Here is a 6547-nt window from a genome sequence, read left to right as displayed (position 1 = left end):
ACGCTGATCAAAAGAGAGATGTTTACTATAACTGGAGTTCTCTATGGAGGTCCGGGCCAAACCACAACCTGGCTCTTTCTGTAGTACTTTCTAAATTGCTATACAAGTGGTAGTATTGTATAAAATAACCCACTGGGGGGGGAAGTGAGTTTTTATTGCTACAAAACTATTTCTAACCTAACTTTCCTCCCACACATGCCACCCTTCTGGCCCCTCAATTATGGTAGTAGGCGGCAGTACAAAAGCAAAAGTAACCCTAAAATCACCCCCATTGAAATATAGTCTCTTAAGGCTTACAACACTTCCAATACACTTGGTTAACAATATTTTACTTAAAAAATGTTTTTATGCATGGGCCTATAATAGGCAGATGGGAACCTACACTGCAACAGTTGCATGAGTCAGGGGATACATTCTGAGTCCTCCTGAAAACTATTAGCCAAAAGATTAAAGATAATTAGTTTTAGAAGAAGGTTCTTAACCTTGGCTGTGCACTGGAATAACCTGAGGAGTTTTAGGAACACCCATTCCTGGGTCCCAGCCCCAGGGGTTTTGATTTGTTTAATGTAGAGAGCAGTCTGATGATAGGGATTAAAAAAAATTCTCTTCAGATGATTCTAGTGTGTAGCCAAGATCTAGAATGATTATTCTAGATCCTTGCTATACAAAGTATAGTCTGTGTACGCACAGCATGGACCTGGAGTTTGCCCCAGATCTACTGAGTCAGAATCTGCATTTTTTTTTTTTTTTGCCACACCACGTGGCATATGGGATCTTAGTTCCCTGAGCAGGGATCGAACATGCACCCCCTGCATTGGAAGTGCATTGTCTTAACCACTGGACCACCAGGGAAGTCCCAGAATCTGCATTTTAACAGGATCTGTTGGTAATTCATATGCACATTAAAGTTTGAGAAGCACTACTCCAGAAGGAGTGTGAGCTCTTGTAAAGCATCACCTGGAAGGAACACTTTTGCATCATCACCCAATCTGTCCATTGGCATTATGGGTTTTCTAAAATATGGCCTATAAACCCTATAACCTCAACTGCAGATGATGTGTCTACAACAGTCTAATAAAGGTGAATTCTCCCACTTCAGAAAAAAATGAGGAAAAGTGTAGACAGTTTTGGATCTAGCATCGTTTCTTCCTGGTCTGTCTTATAAACTTGGATACCTTTGCTGGTAGTCTTCCAAGACTTGTGGGTAAGGAGTGAGATGCCAAAAAACTAAATAAAACAATGATATTTTTTCCCCACAAAGCAAGGAGACACTACACATGCTAGCCTGGTGAGTTTGACCTCGGTCCCCCGCAAGCTTCTAGAATGGATTATTAAGAAGATGATTTCTGAGCTCTTGGAAAGGGACTCACTAATCACTAGGAATGAGCATGGGTTCATTAAGAGCAAGGCATGCCAGACTAAACTCCCTTCCTTTTGGATGGGCTTACAAGAGGAGGCTGCAAAAATCATTCACCTGGGTTTCGGCAAGGATCTTGACAAACGCTTCTGTGATGTACTTTCAGGCAGGATGAAGAAATGGGGTAAGCGGATAGTATGGACGGTTTAATGCTTAACTTGTTAAATGACCACATACAAAATGTATACATTTAATCAATTATTGTAAACCCAGGAAGACAAGTGCTTTCCAACACTTGGATAAAGGTGAGACATTGACTAAATTTGGGATTAAGATGAAGCTTGTAAGGATATCTGTGTACATTGTACAACAGAAAATAAAAATCCTCCTTCTTGTCACCATCAGGCCTTATACTGACACAATACTTTTCTATATTATAGAGCACTTTCAAGTAAATTATTTCATTTGATCCTCAGCACAAACCTGCAAAATTAGAATAGTGATTGTCTCCATTTTACAGATACGAAAACTGAGGTTGAACGATTCAGTAATTTTCCAAGGGGACAAATAGTTGTGAAGCTGAACATAAGAAATAAACTCTTACTGTAATGTAGTTGTGACAAATATGAAGCTGTATATTTCTATCTAAGGTTGGCCAGAGAATTTTTCTGTATTTGAAGAAAATGGGGATGTTTCACTTGTAAAAGCAAAGACTTAAGGAAGGATTTTACATTACACGTTTTCTGTGGGTCGATGTGTATGAAAATTGGAAGAACGCAGTCCTCAGAAAATTAAAAAAAAATTTCCTCAGCATTACAGCTACCTGATAATTGAAGGGACAACCATTCGTTATAGGTGCTAAGTCTCCTCTGGGCCCCCAAACCCCCTGTACCCCTCCTCTAGAAGGGTTCAAGTAGAGGTTTGGTCAGCCTCTTGTTGGGTATGTTGTAGAAAGTGTGTGCATTGTATCATTTTGAATGGCCCCTCAAATTCTATGATTTTTGAAGTCTAGGATTCATTCTTTCACTGTGTCCAGATGTATATGATCAAGTCCAACTTTGGGGCATCAATTGATGAATTCGCAAAATTGACTGCTGGGGTTAAGATAGAACAACTGCTTGAGCAATGATCCTGCAAAATAAGGGAGCTTTGGCTAGTTTTGAAGTTTCTTATGATGTGCCACCCTTTATGGGATTTGTCTCAAGCTCAAAATTAATTCTAGCCCCTGTACATTCTGCCAGCCTATGATGTCATATAGGTCATCCTTGGGTCTTTAGCATGTGGTACCAAAGACGGCCTTCTGAAATAAGAAGGGACTTCCTCACAAAAGTCATCCTTTATAGGTTAATAACTCAGGTGAATGGCTGGAATTTCTCTGCACATCCTTACCACACCCAGTTTAAAACATGACTCTAACCAGGATCCTGTAGAGTTAATTTAACATACGATGGTCTGGCCTAGGGCCTATTCTTGGGGATGGGGAGTGGTCTGAGGGAACATCTTTCTTCTCCAGGCCTCTTTTGACCTGTGACCACCAACCATGTGGTTTCCTTTTCAGGTATTTCCCCAACATGGTGACCATTTCATCACATTGCCTGCCTCCTTAGGGAGGGAAGTTGAAAATGTTGGTCTATAGCAGAACAGAGTACAATGGAGCTCTGGGAGTGAAGGGGAGAGATCAAGACTAAATCTGGGGACCTGAACAAGTCTTCATTCTTAATAAGCCTAGAGTCCAGATTCCATTGGTAAGGAAAGGAAATGGAAAAGAAGGGGGAAGCTGAAGTAGATTTCAACAGGAGGGCCACAGGTTTAACACTGGGCAGTGGACAGCGAGTTAGTCCTAGGCACCTCTTTCCCTTGAGAGTGCAAGGTCAGGATCTCAGAATAGCCTGAGACAGCATAGCTTAGTGGTTATAAACACAAACTCTGGAGCCAGACTGCCTGGGTCCAAATCCTGTCTCTGACACTTGCTGGCTGTGTCACCTAGGCAATTTGCTTAATTTCTGTGGCTCTGTTTCTTTCTTTGTAGGAAATGTGAATAATGATAGTACCTACCTCATATATGTACTGTAAAGATTAAGATGCTTAATAAATGTAAAGCTTTTTAACATAGCCTAACAAATACTAAGTGAATATGAGTGTCTGTTCAACAAAAAAGAAAAAAGTAGGGTGCGAAGGTAGACAATTTAGTAAATATTTATTGTATACCTACTATGTTCCAGATACTGTGCTAACCAAAGTTTAGTATGGGGAAATCTGGCTTTGGAGTCAGGCAAAATTGGATTCTAATTACAGCTCTGACCTTGGCTATGAGCTGGATGGCCTTGGACATGTTCCCTAACTTCTCTGAGCCTCTGTTTCCTCATGTGTAAAGTGAGGATGATAATAGCACGGGGCCATACAGGATTGTTGTTAGGAGTAAATGAGTTAGTACCTATATGTGTGGTATATATGAATGGGCTCACTAAGTGGTAATACATGACTTCTGTAAGCTGGGGCTTATATGATGAAACCTAACGGGGATAAATGTCAAATCTTAAATCTGAGTTTAAAACTCAATTGCAAAATAACACATCACTTGTATAAGTGAAGGAAAAGAAAGGATTGAACTGGCAAGATCTTGTGTGAGAAAGAGCTGTGGGTTTTGGTTGACCACAGTTTCCTATGAGCCAACAGTGTGATCTCGCTGCCCAAGGACTAATGTAATTTTAGATGGCATTAAAAGAAATGGTGAGTTGAAATCCCAGAAAATGATCATTTCACTGTCCTGGTCACATACCCTGTGCTGGTCAGATCACTTTAGACATGTAGGACTTCATTTTGCTTACATTTCTGGATGAACAATGACAGACTCACTGACAAACTGCCCAGAAGTGGTGACCTGGATTGGGAGGCAATGGAAAACCCTTTCTTGAGGATGAGATTAAAATAACCCAGGGAAGGAAGCACTAAGGCAATATTTGAAACAGTTTTTTCTTCTAATGAGAATGTTTATACAACACACCCCACATGCAATCTGTCAGCAAATCCTGTTGGCTCTTTCCTCAGATTATGTCAATAATCCAACCATTTCTCATCACCTGTTTGCTACTGTGCTGACCTAACCTACCATCTCTTGCCTCATTATTGTAGTAGCCTCCTTGTAGATATCTCTGTTTCCACCCTGGCCCCTCAGCCTATTCTCTACACAGAAGACAGGATGGTTCTATTTAAATGTTAAGTCTAATCATGTCACTCCAGTGGCTTCCTAGTTCATTCAGGGTGTAAGTCAAAGTCCTTACAAAGATCTGCAAAGGTCTTGCTTGCCCTGGCTCCCATTGCTTCTTTGACCTTGTCTCCTACTTTCCTCCTTGCTTACACTGCTCCAGCCACTGTAGTCTAGTCACAGTTTCTCGAACCAGCCAGGCATTCTCTTGTCTCAGGGCTCTTGTACTCCCTGTTCCCTCTGACCAGAACCCACTTTGCCTAGATATCTGCATGGCTTACTCCTTCATATCCTTTAATCATAAGTCAAATGTTACATTCTCAGTGAGGTATTCTTAGTCACCCTTTTTAATTGCAACAATCTCCCCACAAAACACACACTTCTGTATCTCCTTTCTCTGCTTTATTTTTCATCACATCTTTCTTCATTGTTTAATATTCTGTATAATTAACGGGTATATAAACTATATAAAAAAGCTGTTCTGGTTGAATCTGGCAGGAGTCGGGTAGGCATGAACTCTTCCCTCTCCAAAACCTGGATAATTGAGAGTTAACTACATAGAGATACATTTGCAAACGAGTGTTGACCAAACCCTGGAAGCAACACTGAGTGAGATATTCTGGACTCAAGGAAGACAACTCATGTCTTCCAAATGTTGTAAGATTATTATGTGTAAGAAGTAGATTTCATCTAGGTTGCAACTTGGGTCAGAACTAGAGCCAGTGAGTATGAAGGGAATATACACAGGCAGATATGAGATCAGTCAAGCAATCTGAAATTCTCAGGTTGTGTCATGGAGTGGTGAGCTCCCCATCGCTGGAGGTGTACAGAAAGAGGCTGTGTACTACCTGTCAGCTTTGCTATAAAGGAGATTCTGTACTGGGTTGGGGACTGGATCACACCACCTTGACAATCTTTGTAGCTCTAAGATGCTGAGGACAAAGATGTGACCCATGGACAGAGGGTAATTTACATTTGTTTTTTAGAACTGAGGAGAGGATTTTTGGCCTTTGTTTCTGGAGTCCCAGAGACAAATTCTCCTCTCAAAGGTCCATTCCACCCTAATTGAGAGTCCATTTCCCAGAAATTACTTGATGCTGAGCTGATTAGAGGCCAGCCAGGGGTAAAGGGACTGATTCCCATGGCAACCAGGTTAAAAAAAACATACCATGTGGAGCATTGTCAGCAACAAGCTACCTTTGCATTATAAATAGATATTTAATTCATTGAAATAGCTCTGACAGTGAGTAGGAAAGTTAAAGCCCAAAGCCACTCTTTAAGTATTTCACAGTTAATTGACAACTATTTTTTTTCTCTTCTAAATCATGTAGAACTTGGTTCTCTAAGTGTAAGAATAGTATATGTGAATGCTTTTAGAAAACCAACTAACAGTCCAGTGTCACAATATTTCTCACTACTTGTTTCTCATTTAAAGATTTATCAGAATTTTCTCTTATTGCACGGGTATCTCTGTTTGACTCTTTGATACTGGAGACCCCAGGTTCAATGTCTGGATTTCACAAGTCTTTTTCTATCATCTTTGCTTCATCTTCATCCTGCTTTTCTAACGCAGAGGTTTCTGTAAATTTCAGTCCTTGGCCCTCTGCTCTTTTCTTCCCATCTCTCTTTCCCTGAATAGCTAAAGCAATCAAGTGATCACTTGCTAACTTGCACAGCCCTACCACTAGGCTTGACAATACACGCTGGAATATCCAATGATTGGAAAACAAAATCAGACCTGATCAAAGGACTTCTATCCTAAAACCAACGACCAAAACCAGGCCTCCCTCCAGTGTTCAAAATGTACAGCTTGCTTGAGGGTTAGGGATGGAGAGTTTGAAGGCAGCTAGTGGTGTTTGGCAGAAAGCAACAATTAGGTTTTCCTAAATTCAAATGTAAAAGCATTTTTGAAATGAATTTTTAGAAACACTATAAGAAATTAGTATATGCGACTAATAGAATCTCATCAAATGGAAATCAGAGTG

This window comes from Aethalodelphis obliquidens, unplaced genomic scaffold, assembly GCF_003676395.1.
Source record: "Aethalodelphis obliquidens isolate GAN/ISIS:26980383/991018 unplaced genomic scaffold, ASM367639v1 scaffold115, whole genome shotgun sequence".
In the NCBI taxonomy this organism is placed as follows: domain Eukaryota; kingdom Metazoa; phylum Chordata; class Mammalia; order Artiodactyla; family Delphinidae; genus Aethalodelphis; species Aethalodelphis obliquidens.
This window is presented reverse-complemented; position numbering follows the sequence as displayed.